The 15950-nt window shown below is 39.9% G+C and overlaps 1 protein-coding gene and 1 long non-coding RNA gene across 13 annotated transcripts in view; one reads left to right on the plus strand and one right to left on the minus strand.

Moving 5' to 3' along the window:
* The window catches only part of LOC120570840 (NLR family CARD domain-containing protein 3-like), a 590579-nt gene that overhangs the window by 197837 nt on the left and 376792 nt on the right, over positions 1-15950 (minus strand). The gene's annotated exons all lie outside the window — the stretch shown is intronic.
* LOC120571679 overlaps positions 5414-15950 on the plus strand; it is a 223234-nt gene continuing 212697 nt past the window's right edge. The window contains exons 1-3 of the long non-coding RNA XR_005641261.1: positions 5414-5551; positions 5958-6096; positions 6370-6486. This is a non-coding gene — a long non-coding RNA (uncharacterized LOC120571679). The remainder of the gene's footprint in view (positions 5552-5957; positions 6097-6369; positions 6487-15950) is intronic.

Below are 15950 nucleotides of genomic sequence, written 5' to 3' on the forward strand. Positions count from 1 at the left end.
AACACAAGAAAAATATTTTTACCATTATGAATGCTATAAGGTAGCGTTATATTGAGCTTATACTTTTATGCAGGAAGTTACTCATACATTTTAGCCTTCATGTAACGTTGATAGTGAAGTAAATAAGTTGCAGCGTTACCTACCACCCTGCAGCTACAACTGGTAAACACACACATTTCTAAATCTCTGCTAACGTTAGCATATAGGACCAACAACATATAAAGAGATGAAAATGCCACCGGACATTAAACTTTAAAAACACAAATGGCACAAAAAGACGCTAGCTAGCTAACAGCCTAATGTTAATGATAGGTTCAGTTAGGTTAACGTTAGCTCGGGTGTATCTACTTACTAAAGCAATCCTTACCAGCATTAAAGCGTTAAGCTTTGATTTAAAACATTAACCGGTGATAACAATGTACGGCAAACACTAAAGATACTTACATTTAAATGATTATTTGCCATCAGCGGTAATGGCTCGAACTCCGGCTTAGGTCCGCCATTTAATTTTTTAAACAAGCCGGCAAAGCCGCGCGCAGATTGTTGGTGATATGGGGGCGCGAAGGATACACATATGCATCCTTTGCCGTCTATGGGGATTTCTCCGAACGAAGGACTCAGTCCTTGGTGGGATTCGGAGGATCCTCGACATTGGAACGGTCCCCGACGGGGCGTCGATAGGTAGCATCCTCAAATTTTGGCTTCGAAGGATCCTTCCTTGACATTGGCACAACTTCGGGGCTTGTTTCCGCGATTAGCGTCCTCCTCAGAGACCGGGGCTTCAGCGTGTCGCGTCCACAAGACCGGGGCTTCCGCGATTGCGTCCCCAGAGACGGGGCTTCCGCCGCGTCAGCGTCCCCAAGAACCCGGGGCTCGTTTCCCGCCAGTCGCCGTTGCTTTCCCGTTCTTTTTTTCCCTTAACCCAACCGTCCGTTGCTGTCACCGCATCCCCAGGGACCGTGGCTCATTCCCCACAAGTCATGTTTGCTTTCCCGTTCTTATTTTTATTTTCCTAATACTGGTTCTTATTTTTCCTAAACCCAACCCCTTTCCATTTTTATAATCTATATATTTTTTATAATTAAAATATCATTATATATATATATATATATATATATTATATATATATATATATATATATATATATTATATATATATATATATATATAATATAATTGCCATAGGTGCTGCATTGGCGTATGTGCTGCCTGATTTCCGCCTCAGATGAAGCCCGCCGCGAGTCAAACGTTTAGCTCCGCCCACATTTAGCCAACCCGATCTGCGTGCAGCAGTCAGGTACAATGGACAGGTGGAGCTGGGACTCATTCTCCAGGTAACAGCTCACCTGTGTCAGAGATTTCTCTCCAGGTGAGAGAGAGAGACCCTCTCCTTCATCAACTCTTCTTCATCAACTCTTCTTCATCAACTCTTCTTCATCAACTCTTCAGACTGTTTGAAGAAACTGTAAGTTGCTGTTTGATACTTTAACAACATGTTAGTCTTTGATCTCTTCAGGGTTAGTTTGTGGCTCTGTAAAGTTAAATATAATGTTTCTACTTCACTTCTTATTTACTGAGAACGTGTGAAGGACTCTTGTGTTGAAGATAAATCTCCATGTTGGTGATTTGAGGTGGAATCACACAACTCTAATGTTTCTGCTAGCAGGTTCAAGGTGTGTGTGTGTGTGTGTGTGTGTGTGTGTGTGTGTGTGTGTGTGTGTGTGTGTGTGTGTGTGTGTGTGTTGTTTTTTTCTGTCTGTGTGTGTGACACAACTCTAATGTTTCTGCTCAAAGGTTCAAGGTTCGACTTTATTGTCATTATACAACACAATTGTCCAATGAAATGTAATCGTCATTTACAGCTGCACTGATCAAGATAAGTTACCAACCGGGCTGCCTCTGTGGACTTTGGGCTAAAATATCGAGGAAAAAGTCAATTCTCAAAGACTATTCCAAAAAGGCAACGAAACCTCTCGAAAAAAGCAGCAAAAAGATCTGAAAAAACGTGACAAAAACACAAAAAAAGGCACAAAAACTTCTAAAAGCCCTCCATAAATCCTGCCTATGTGTACATAGTTTTCTCTCCACGTTAGTTATCTGGACATTAGGGCTCAACCATGTGGGAAACATCTAATGGTGATTTTTCTACCAAGTTAGTCTCTGGTCTCTTCAGGGTTAGTTTCTGGCTCTGTGATGTTAAATCTAATGTTTCTACTTCGTTCGTTCTATTCACTGACAGGACTGATGTAGAGACAACATGACTCAGCTCTTTTATTTTCTAACTAAATCAACTACTACTTATTTTCTGATCGCTATGAACATTTTTTAACACAGTTAGCACATCATCCGTCTGTGTAGGCTAAACAATTAACACATTTATTGTTGCTTTGACACAAAATGCATACAGTTAATACAAATTTAAAATGCTTGAACTTATTTTACACACAAGCTCCACCAAGACCAAAACAATGGATCGTTACTGCCAAAGTTACAAATGCTTTCACACTATATGTCAGAACAGATAACAACATCTAAACCCTAACTTATAGGCTAAAGTCAAAGTGAACAGCTGATCATATTGTAAATTGAAACACAAATCTATCCTGCATTTTTATACATGTATTTATTGAGAAACAGCTGATTGAAGTTATGCATATAGATCATTCACAGCTGATTCCCTTCTAGGAAACACACTCAGGTGTTGAGGTTCTTTCAATCACATGATCATATGGTAGTAGAGTAAAAGATGACCTATGTGAACAATATACTGTAGATGAACACAGAAAATAAGAAAAATGCCTTGACGAGGGAGAGGAAGAGGAGTAGCAAGACAATTCTGTCTCTGTCTCCTTTTTTTCATAAACTGTACATTATATAAAGCAACTCTGAGATGGGTCACTCATTTTTTGTATTGAATCTCTGCAGCAAAAGAAACAAAATGGTGGCCGTGTTGGGTTAGTGGGTAGAGCAGGCGCACATATACTTGGAGGTTTATGCCTCGACGCAGAGGTCCAGTGTTCAAATACAAATTGTGATGGTTTACTGCATGTCTCCACCCCCTGACACATAAAATAATGCAGTTTCTGTAATTCCATCTGATGTTAGTGTTTGTATGACATTGTGCTATGATTGACTAAATGTTCCTGTTGGAAGAGAACATGTGTTAGTGTTTGGGAATAATTATTTGATTTTGAGTTTGCATTGTTTTGGCAGAAACAGTGTAATGTGTTAATAAATTATTGTATTTTGGAAATTAGTGTTAGAGTTCAGTTTTTAATGTGTGATTTTGAGCATGAAATTAACTGTTTTACCAATCGTGTGTTGTAGATGTGTTGGTGCCTTAAGAGTTTAGGGAAAGTTGTTAAAAGTATTGAAAAAATTGTCATAGCGATCGTAAAAAAAGCTGTAATATGGAACTGAGTCACTATGAGCTGGTCCTCCTCCAACAGGAACTAGAGTCCAATCCTAATCAGGACCCTCTACAGTTAGAGGAGGTGGAGACCACTCTCAGCTATCATTTGGTGCCACAGTGGAGAGAACAAACTTCTGACGTCTAAATTCCTGATTCAGATATATTAGTATGCATGAATTTAAGTTACAAAATGTTGAAGGTTTCCCCAGAATGAAGCCTGTGTGTGTGTGTGTGTGTGTGTGTGTGTGTGTGTGTGTGTGTGTGTTGTGTGTGTGTGTTTGTGTGTGTGTGTGTGTGTGTGTGTGTGTGTGTGTGTGTGTGTGTGTGTGTGTGTGTGTGTGTGTGTGTGTGTGTGAGACACAACACAACTCTAATGTTTCTGCTCAAAGGTTCAAAGGTTCAGCTTTATTGTCATTATACAACACAATTGTCCAATGAAATGTGATCATCATTTACAGCTGTTCTGATCAAGATAAGATACCAGCCCGGCTGTTGTAGGTTTCCACAGAATGAAGCCGTAGCTCGACGCTCTTCTTCACGATTTCTCTCCAAGCTGAGAGTGACCCTCTTCTTTATCAACTTTTTCTTCATCAACTCTTTGACTGTTTGAAGAAACTGTAAGTTGCTGTTTGATACTTTAACAACACGTTAGTCTTTGGTCTCTTCAGGGTTAGTTTCTGGCTCTGTAAAGTTAAATATAATGTTTCTACTTCACTTCTTATTTCCTGAGAAAGTTTGGACGACTCTTGTGTTGAAGATAAATCTCCATGTTGTAACATGAACTACTACAGAGGAGGTTTTAAATACTTTGCCAGGTGTTTATACGTCTGTCTGTCACAACCGCGAGGCTGCAGTCAGGAAACTTTACAGCTGTGTAGCTGAGATCTAAATGAAGGCTGAGTTTGAAGATGGGGGGGGTCTGAGCAAGGGGGAGGAAGTAGGAGGGGAGGAAGTAAGGAAGGGCCAACTTTAAGCCCCTGGCCTGATTTGGCCGGTGTGAATCCATCATAAGATGGCCGCTAGTTATTTCCTTTCTCCTGCTGTCAGAAAACAAACCGTCGTCTCCACCAGCGTAAAGTCAGACACAACAGGACTCTACTGTTTCCTCTGGGACCTTTCAGAATAAAATGTAGTGACCTAAATGCCTCTGTTACTGTTGTAGTGATGTGTAGAGGAGGAGGCACAGGACAGAAAGGTGAGATTGATTGTCATAATGGAGTCTTGTCTCCATTAGAGGACAGAAAGAGGACATTAGTCCTGGAGTCTTGTCTCCATTAGAGGACAGAAAGAGGACATTAGTCCTGGAGTCTTGTCTCCATTAGAGGACAGAAAGAGGACATTAGTCCTGGAGTCTTGTCTCCATTAGAGGACAGAAAGATGACATTAGTCCTGGAGTCTTGTCTCCATTAGAGGACAGAAAGATGACATTAGTCCTGGAGTCTTGTCTCCATTAGAGGACAGAAAGAGGACATTAGTCCTGGAGTCTTGTCTCCATTAGAGGACAGAAAGATGACATTAGTCCTGGAGTCTTGTCTCCATTAGAGGACAGAAAGATGACATTAGTCCTGGAGTCTTGTCTCCATTAGAGGACAGAAAGATGACATTAGTCCTGGAGTCTTGTCTCCATTAGAGGACAGAAAGAGGACATTAGTCCTGGAGTCTTGTCTCCATTAGAGGACAGAAAGATGACATTAGTCCTGGAGTCTTTCCAATGTTCCTGTTCTCCCAGAAAGATAATGAATGACAGAGCAGGATGAGCAGAGAGCAGAAATCATTCAGTGAAGAGATTCAGACTTTATTTCCTGCTTGATAGCTTCTAGTTTCTCCAGCAGCTTCTGTTTCTGGAGATTAAAAAGTGGTCTTCCTCTCTTTCTAACAGGACCCATCAGAGACCAGACCCTGCTGAACCTGAACTGAACCTGAACCTGAACCTGAACCTGAACCCAGCTGTGTGTCCATGAAGAGTATCTGGTCCATGGAGCCACCACTACTTTAAGAAAAGACCTGTAAGGGAGAGGAGAATAGAAATGGAGGAGAGGCTACTTGAAATGGAGGAGAGAGGATTGATGGAGAGACTTGAATGGCAGAAGGAGAGAATAACAATGGAAAGGGAAATTGAAATGTTAAGAAGAAGATTGAGGTGAGTTGTGAACATCCAGCAAACTGGAACGAGTCTCATTGGATGGAACTACGTCCCGTCTGGGTTGTTTTGTGTCAGTCTCATGCACACTCCTTCAAATAAAGAGTTTTTTGTAATTTTGTGGAAAGAAATTATTGTAACTGATGACTGAAATGAGAATATTTTTGCAAAATAATTTCCTGTCTCAATCAAAATATCTTTCTGTTTAGACAACATTTTGAAATATTATATTTAGATTTTTTAAATTCTGATTTCAAAAGATATTTTTATTGAACAGAAAGTAAATTATTATTGACATTTAATTGTTAATAATTAGGCCTACATACATATTGATATTAATATTATATTTCATGCCGGGAGACTTTACCTGAACATGTGACCCTCAATAAATGTGTTTTTCTATCAGGACCCAGAAGAGACCAGAGTCTCCTGAACCTGAACCAACCTGAACCTGAACCTGAACCCAGCTGTGTGTCCTTTAAGAGCGACCGGTCACAGGAACGCTTTATTAACTTTAAAGGAGAACAACCCTCTGCTGAAAAGAGGTAAAGCTGTTAATATAATAATATTACTGATTCATGTTTTAACTTTTATGTATCCAGAGAAGTTTTAAGTTTATTTTCAGCATCTTTCTTCTTCACATATATTTATATTCTCACATCTGAAAGTTGTCCAGTTAAACCAGTCTTCAACTCTTGACTTTAGGTAAATATTGGATCTGGTTTGGTCCAATATATTCTCTGATGTTTTAACTGTTTTGTGTCTGAATAATAAAAAGTGAATTTCCATCCCTGTTGGTCTTACTCTCTGTGTAACAGGATCCATCAAAGACCAGACTCTGCTGGACCTGAACCCAGCTGTGTGTCCTTCAAGAGTGACCGGTCACATGATCACTTTATTAACTTTAAAGGTCAACAACCCTCTGCTGAAAAGAGGTAAGCTGTTAATAATATTATAATATTGCTGATTCATGTTTCAACTTCTATGTATCCAGAGAAGTTTTGAAATGTATTTTCAGCATCTTTCTTCTTCACATATATTTACATTCTCACATTAGAGTCCGGATCGGGCTGAATCTTTCTGACCAAACCCGGCCCGCGTCCGACAGGCATTAAGAAATTTGTTTCCGAGCCCGACACAGTTAAAATAAAAAATTTTCTCATACTAATGACACATTTTCTTTGTGCTTTTATTATTAGCAATTTTCTGGTCAGACAATGAATGAACTTGGCTTTCAGTCTGGGGATTATTTATTTATTTACTGTCTACAAAACTTAAACTTATTCCACCAACTCTGCTCTGGTTTCATACAACACGTCTGCTTCCTCTTTCTCTCTCTCTCTTCTGATCACTTTACACACACACACACACACACACACACACACACACACACACACACACACACACACACACACACACACACACACACACACACACACACACACACTCACCCTCACTCATCACTCCCACACCCAACAACACACACACACACACACACACACACACACACACACACACACACACACACACACACACACTCACTCACACACACACACACACCACACACTCACTCACTCACTCACTCACACACACACACACACACACACACACACACACACACACACACACACACACACACACACACACACACTCACACACACACACACACACACACACACACACACACACACACACACACACACACACACACACACACACACACATACACACACACACTGAGCTCTCTTAAAGGGGCCGCAGCACCATTTTACAACAAATGCCTTATCACGCTGATGTGACCGAGCCGGACCCGAACCCGACCATCATTTCTAAATACCTGGCCCGGCCCGTCGGGTACCGTCGGGTACCGTGGGACTCGGGTCGGGTATCCATGCTTATCTCACATCTGAAAGCTGTCCAGTGAGACCAGTCTTCAACTGTAGATCTCATTTTTTTAATATTGGAACTGGTTTGGTCCAGTATCATCTGGTGTTTCAGCCCCATTAAAAAGCATTTTAAAATTCCCATAGCCATAGGGTAAATGTTCTTCTCCAACTGGGAATACCAGGGGGATGGTTGGGATGTACGCCTCAGAGTGCCCCTTCCAGGGTAACTTCATCTGCACATCCCCCCTGGAGAACCGCAGACCCTTGGTAAGTGTTTCTGTCACCTGTGTCAGGACACTATTCACCATGAGAAGACTTCTGCCATTTGAGTCTGGACACTTAAGGCCAAGTTTCAGTGATAGGGTTCATGACCAAATTTTTTTCCCCTGAAGTCTCCTGACCCAAATTGGTCAAAACGCAAAATTCCTCCCAAATGTTGGATGTGGGTTTGCCAGTTGGATGTCAGATCAGAAGTAAATAAGGGGAAGTAAAACAAGGGAACCACCATCCAACAGTATCCTCAGTCCAGGTCAGCAGTTCTCCCCGACTACAAACAGGCCATCTAAGCTCTGCTTCCCCCTCCTGAGTCTGCTGATGGTTTGCCAAAATCGTTTAGAGGCTAACAGAAAGTTTTTCACCATTGACTCCCCAAACTTCTTCTTCTTACAAGTGTTTGCTTCCATGACCACAGAAGCTGCAGACCTCCTGGCATCATGATACCAGTCTGCTGCTTCAGGAGTCCTTTAAGCCAACCATGTTGTAGCCCTTGTTTACTTCTTAGTTATTTCTGTTGATTCACAGTGGGCTCAGCAGCACCACCAACACTTTAATGTCAGGGAAAACCATCTGATTCAATGTTGTAATCAACACTTTAAGTCACAGGACATTTACCTTGTGTTTGTCTCTGTGTGGACAGACATGATGTGAGCTAATTCTTCCTGATTCCTCCACAGAGTGGACCAGGAGATCTCAGAGGTTCCCAGTGGTCAGTCTGCCCAGCAGCATCAAACACACCTGGACTCCATATTTATGGTCTGTACATGTACAACAACTACTTTTACATCTATTCTGTTCACAATCATCTCCATGCTGCACTTTTCAGACCAGTGGATTGTCAGTCTGTCCAACAAGTATATGATGTTTGCGTCAATTATTTCAGTTTGATTGTGTCATTCATATAATCTTCTGTTCCAGCTGCTGGAGGAGAACATCGTCACTTTTGTGAAGAACGAGCTGAAGAAGATCCAGAAGGTTCTGAATCCAGATTACCCAGAATGCTCAGAGAGTCAGAGGGAGGATGAGGATGAAGAGCAGAGGAGCAGCAGAGAGGCATTTCTGAAGATCACACTGCACTTCCTGAGGAGAATGAAGCAGGACGAGCTGGCTGACCGTCTGCAGAGCAGTAAGAGGATTTCTCTAAAGATTTAACTTGCTGGACTAATGGGACGTTTACTAATGTCTCCAGAGATGGACCAAAATATGTTCCTGTTTTCTTTACAAAATTACTTAATGAGCTTTTTTGTTATGTATTCATTCAGGAAGTTCTGCTGGAGTTTGTAAACGTAAACTCAAGACTAACCTAAACAAGAAGTACCAGTGTGTGTTTGAAGGGATTGCTAAAGCAGGAAACCCAACCCTTCTGAATCAGATGTTCACAGAGATCTACATCATGGAGGGAGGGACTGCAGAGGTCAATGATGAACATGAGGTCAGACAGATTGAAACAGCATCCAGAAAACCAGACAGACCAGAAACAACAATCAGACGAGAAGACATCTTTAAAGCCCCACCTGGAAGAGATGAACCAATCAGAACAGTGATGACTAAGGGAGTGGCTGGCATCGGGAAAACAGTCTTAACACAGAAGTTCACTCTGGACTGGGCTGAAGACAAAGCCAACCAGGACATCCAGTTCATATTTCCATTCACCTTCAGAGAGCTGAATGTGCTGAAAGAGAAAAAGTACAGCTTGGTGGAACTTGTTGATCACTTCTTCAGTGAAACCAAAGAAGCAGGAATCTGCAGGTTTGAAGAGTTCCAGGTTGTGTTCATCTTTGACGGTCTGGATGAGTGTCGACTTCCTCTGGACTTCCACAACACTGAGATCCTGACTGATGTTACAGAGTCCACCTCAGTGGGTGTGCTGCTGACAAACCTCATCAGGGGGAAACTGCTTCCCTCTGCTCGCCTCTGGATAACCACACGGCCTGCAGCAGCCAATCAGATCCCTGCTGAGTGTGTTCACATGGTGACAGAGGTCAGAGGGTTCACTGACCAACAGAAGGAGGAGTACTTCAGTAAGAGATGCAGAGACAAGAAGCAGGAAAACAGAATCATCTCCCATATCAAGACATCACGAAGCCTCCACATTATGTGCCACATCCCAGTCTTCTGCTGGATCACTGCTACAGTTCTGGAGGACGTGTTGAAAACCAGAGAGGGAGGAGAGCTGCCCAAGACCCTGACTGAGATGTACATCCACTTCCTGGTGGTTCAGTCCAAACAGAAGAATATCAAATACGGTGGAGGAGCTGAGACAGATCCACACTGGAATACAGAGACAAAGAAGATGATTGAGTCTCTGGGAAAACTGGCTTTTGAGCAGCTGAAGAAAGGCAACCTGATCTTCTATGAATCAGACCTGACGGAGTGTGGCATCGATATCAGATCAGCCTCAGTGTACTCAGGAGTGTTCACACAGATCTTTAAAGAGGAGAGAGGACTGTACCAGGACAAGGTGTTCTGCTTCGTCCATCTGAGTGTTCAGGAGTTTCTTGCTGCTCTTCATGTCCATCTGACATTCACAACTCTGAAGTCAACCTGCTGTCAGAAGAACAAAAACACTTTCTAATTTCGTCGGAGTCGAACCCAAAGTTAAACGTCTACCATCAACGTGCTGCTGTGGACAAGGCCTTACAGAGTCCAAATGGACACCTGGACTTGTTCCTCCGCCTCCCTCCTGGGTCTTTCACTGCAGACCAATCAGAATCTCCTACGAGGTCTGATGACACAGACAGGAAGTAGCTCACAGACACAATCAGAAAACTAGTGGTACATCAAGACGAAGATCAGTGAGAATCTGTCTACAGAGAGAAGCATCAATCTGTTCCACTGTCTGATACACGAATGATGGATCGTCTCTAGTGGAGGAGATCCAACAGTTCCTGAGTTCAGGAAGTCTCTCCACAGATAAACTGTCTCCTGCTCAGTGGTCAGCTCTGGTCTTCATCTTGCTCTCATCAGAAAACAGTCTGGACGTGTTTGACCTGAAGAAATACTCTGCATCAGAGAAGGCTCTTCTGAGGCTGCTGCCAGTGGTCAAAGCCTCCAACCATGCTCTGTAAGTGTGATTTATTCATCATTAAATACTCTACTATCTTTCAACAGGAGTTACATATAATAACTTATTTTCTTCCTGTTGTCTCTCCAGACTGAGTGGCTGTAACCTGTCAGAGAGAAGCTGTGAAGCTCTGTCCTCAGTTCTCAGCTCCCAGTCCTCTAGTCTGAGAGAGCTGGACCTGAGTAACAACAACCTGCAGGATTCAGGAGGGAAGCTGATCACTGTTGGACTGAAGAGTCCACACTGCACACTGGAGACTCTCAGGTCAGATTAAGAACAATAATCTTTGGAAAAAAAAGTATTGAAAAATACTTTGGAAATATTAAAAAAATTTGAATGTTTGCAAAAAATTTATTTTTGATTTAGAATCACTTCATAAAGAATGAAATATAAACTGTGGACTGAGATCAAGAAATCATTCATTTTTAATATTAATATGTGACTTTGATTAATGGACGTTTGTTTATTTTTGATCATACAAGTAGATCCGACCAGACAACCTGATTGGTCAGCTAAACATTTAGAACATACTCAAATTAGCATGACAGCACACCCGGTCGTGCCGATAATGACGTTAAATCAAACCCTCTCGTGTAATATTGCTTAATTCAGTTATGATTAATTATCATGTTTCCAACTTGTTTAGAGTAGAGCAGCAGATATGTATACATGCTGAGAAGGGATTTCATATACTGTATCACCAAAAGTCCAGACTCAAAATATAAACACAATCGTTATTTGTCTTCTTCTATGACATTTCTCTAAACTTTAAGCTTTATTCAATTTAAACCGTGCTTCTCATGTCAGGATTTAAAATTTAGCAATTCGGAAATCTTTTCATGTTTCCAAAGCATTTTGTTGTTATTTGTAATATGTCGTAAAGAAATATAAAATGTGGCTATGGCATTTTTTTTTTTTTATCTTATGTGAATTTGAATACTGGATGTCTTTCTCCTCATTCAGTCACAATTAGGTATCATGTTTCTAACTTGTTTAGAAAATGGATTTTACATTCTCTATCACCAAAAGTCCAGACTTAACATTTAAACACAATGGTTATCTGTCTTCTTCATTACTGTCCCTCCAACAAAGCTCTGTAAGTGTGATTTATTCATCAATAAATACTCTGCTATCTTACAACAGGAGTTAAATATAAATAACTTGTTTCCTTCCTGTTGTCTCTCCAGACTGAGTGGCTGTAACCTGTCAGAGAGAAGCTGTGAAGATCTGTCCTCAGTTCTCAGCTCCCAGTCTTCTAGTCTGAGAGAGCTGGACCTGAGTAACAACAAACTGCAGGATTCAGGAGGGAAGCTGATCACTGTTGGACTGAAGAGTCCACACTGCACACTGGAGACTCTCAGGTCAGATTAAGAACAATAATCTTTGGAAAAAACAGTATTGAAAAATACTTTGGAAATATTAAAAAAATGTGAATGTTTGCAAACTATTTTATTCTGATTTAGAATCACTTCATAAAGAATGAAATATGAACTGTGGCTGAGATCAAGAAATCATTCATTTTTTAATATTATGTGACTTTGATTAATGGACGTTTGTTTATTTCTGATCATACAAGAAGTAGATCCGACCAGACAACCTGATTGGTCAGCTAAACATTTAGAACATACTCAAATTAGCATGACAGCACACCCTGTTGTGCCGATAATGACATTAAATCAAACCCTCTCGTGTATTATTGCTTAATTCAGTTATGATTAATTATCATGTTTCCAACTTGTTTAGAGTAGAGCAGCAGATATGTATACATGCTGAGAAGGGATTTCATATACTGTATCACCAAAAGTCCAGACTCAAAATATAAACACAATCGTTATTTGTCTTCTTCTATGACATTTCTCTAAACTTTAAGCTTTATTGAATTTAAACCGTGCTTCTCATGTCAGAATTTAAAATTTAGCAATTCGGAAATCTTTTCATGTTTCCAAAGCATTTTGTTGTTAAATGTAATGTGCGGTAAGAAATATAAAAATGTGGCTATGGCATTTTTTTTTTTTTTTTTTTATGTGAATTTGAATACTGGATGTCTTTCTCCTCATTCAGTCACAATTAGGTATCATGTTTCTAACTTGTTTAGAAAATGGATTTTACATTCTCTATCACCAAAAGTCTAGACTTAACATTTAAACACAATGGTTATCTGTCTTCTTCATTACTGTCCCTCCAACAAAGCTCTGTAAGTGTGATTTATTCATCAATAAATACTCTGCTATCTTACAACAGGAGTTAAATATAAATAACTTGTTTCCTTCCTGTTGTCTCTCCAGACTGAGTGGCTGTAACCTGTCAGAGAGAAGCTGTGAAGATCTGTCCTCAGTTCTCAGCTCCCAGTCTTCTAGTCTGAGAGAGCTGGACCTGAGTAACAACAAACTGCAGGATTCAGGAGGGAAGCTGATCACTGTTGGACTGAAGAGTCCACACTGCACACTGGAGACTCTCAGGTCAGATTAAGAACAATAATCTTTGGAAAAAACAGTATTGAAAAATACTTTGGAAATATTAAAAAAATGTGAATGTTTGCAAACTATTTTATTCTGATTTAGAATCACTTCATAAAGAATGAAATATGAACTGTGGCTGAGATCAAGAAATCATTCATTTTTTAATATTATGTGACTTTGATTAATGGACGTTTGTTTATTTCTGATCATACAAGAAGTAGATCCGACCAGACAACCTGACTGGTCAGCTAAACATTTAGAACATACTCAAATTAGCATGACAGCACACCCGGTCGTGCCGATAATGACGTTAAATCAAACCCTCTCGTGTAATATTGCTTAATTCAGTTATGATTAATTATCATGTTTCCAACTTGTTTAGAGTAGAGCAGCAGATATGTATACATGCTGAGAAGGGATTTCATATACTGTATCACCAAAAGTCCAGACTCAAAATATAAACACAATCGTTATTTGTCTTCTTCTATGACATTTCTCTAAACTTTAAGCTTTATTCAATTTAAACCGTGCTTCTCATGTCAGAATTTAAAATTTAGCAATTCGGAAATCTTTTCATGTTTCCAAAGCATTTTGTTGTTAAATGTAATATGACGTAAAGAAATATAAAATGTGGCTATGGCATTTTTTATTTTTTTTATTTTATGTGAATTTGAATACTGGATGTCTTTCTCCTCATTCAGTCACAATTAGGTATCATGTTTCTAACTTGTTTAGAAAATGGATTTTACATTCTCTATCACCAAAAGTCTAGACTTAACATTTAAACACAATGGTTATCTGTCTTCTTCATTACTGTCCCTCCAACAAAGCTCAGTAAGTGTGATTTATTCATCAATAAATACTCTGCTATCTTACAACAGGAGTTAAATATAAATAACTTGTTTCCTTCCTGTTGTCTCTCCAGACTGAGTGGCTGTAACCTGTCAGACAGAAGCTGTGAAGATCTGTCCTCAGTTCTCAGCTCCCAGTCTTCTAGTCTGAGAGAGCTGGACCTGAGTAACAACAAACTGCAGGATTCAGGAGGGAAGCTGATCACTGTTGGACTGAAGAGTCTACACTGCACACTGGAGACTCTCAGGTCAGATTAAGAACAATAATCTATGGAAAAAACAGTATTGAAAAATACTTTAGAAATATTAAAAAAATGTGAATGTTTGCAAACTATTTTATTCTGATTTAGAATCACTTCATAAAGAATGAAATATGAACTGTGGCTGAGATCAAGAAATCATTCATTTTTTAATATTATGTGACTTTGATTAATGGACGTTTGTTTATTTCTGATCATACAAGAAGTAGATCCGACCAGACAACCTGATTGGTCAGCTAAACATTTAGAACATACTCAAATTAGCATGACAGCACACCCGGTCGTGCCGATAATGACGTTAAATCAAACCCTCTCGTGTAATATTGCTTAATTCAGTTATGATTAATTATCATGTTTCCAACTTGTTTAGAGTAGAGCAGCAGATATGTATACATGCTGAGAAGGGATTTCATATACTGTATCACCAAAAGTCCAGACTCAAAATATAAACACAATCGTTATTTGTCTTCTTCTATGACATTTCTCTAAACTTTAAGCTTTATTCAATTTAAACCGTGCTTCTCATGTCAGGATTTAAAATTTAGCAATTCGGAAATCTTTTCATGTTTCCAAAGCATTTTGTTGTTATTTGTAATATGTCGTAAAGAAGTATAAAATGTGGCTATGGCATTTTTTTTTTTTTATCTTATGTGAATTTGAATACTGGATGTCTTTCTCCTCATTCAGTCACAATTAGGTATCATGTTTCTAACTTGTTTAGAAAATGGATTTTACATTCTCTATCACCAAAAGTCCAGACTTAACATTTAAACACAATGGTTATCTGTCTTCTTCATTTCTGTCCCTCCAACAAAGCTCTGTAAGTGTGATTTATTCATCAATAAATACTCTGCTATCTTACAACAGGAGTTAAATATAAATAACTTGTTTCCTTCCTGTTGTCTCTCCAGACTGAATGGCTGTAACCTGTCAGAGAGAAGCTGTGAAGATCTGTCCTCAGTTCTCAGCTCCCAGTCTTCTAGTCTGAGAGAGCTGGACCTGAGTAACAACGACCTTCATGATTCAGGAGGAAAGCTGATCTCTGATGGACTCAAGAGTCCACACTGCACACTGGAGACTCTCAGGTTTTGATTCAGTAACCCATTCAACTGATGACCATTTAAAATCTGATTAACTTTAGTTGATAAACAGCTGCTTTGTGTCTGCTGATACCATAAACTTGGGCAGTAGTTATTAATTATATAATTATTAATTTCTAGACTCAGAGTTACTTTCCATGATGATTTTTCATTGTTTGCTTTTGTTGTTAAATAATCAAATAGAACAGATCATTTTAAAGGTGTATTCTAAATCTGAACCAAAATGTACCTGGACAACAAACAAACATAAAACTAACACATTGCTCCACGTGTTGACAGAGGGTTCCTGTGTGTTGTTCTGTGTGTTTGCAGTCTGTCAGGCTGTCTGATCTCAGAGGAAGGCAGTTCTTCTCTGGCCTCAGCTCTGAGCTCCAACCCCTCCCATCTGAGAGTGCTGGACCTGAGCTACAATCATCCAGGAGACTCAGGAGTGAAGCTACTGTCAGCGGGACTGGAGGATCCAAACTGGAGACTGGACACTCTCAGGTACAAACACTGATGAA

This window comes from Perca fluviatilis, chromosome 2, assembly GCF_010015445.1.
Source record: "Perca fluviatilis chromosome 2, GENO_Pfluv_1.0, whole genome shotgun sequence".
Lineage (NCBI taxonomy): Eukaryota > Metazoa > Chordata > Actinopteri > Perciformes > Percidae > Perca > Perca fluviatilis.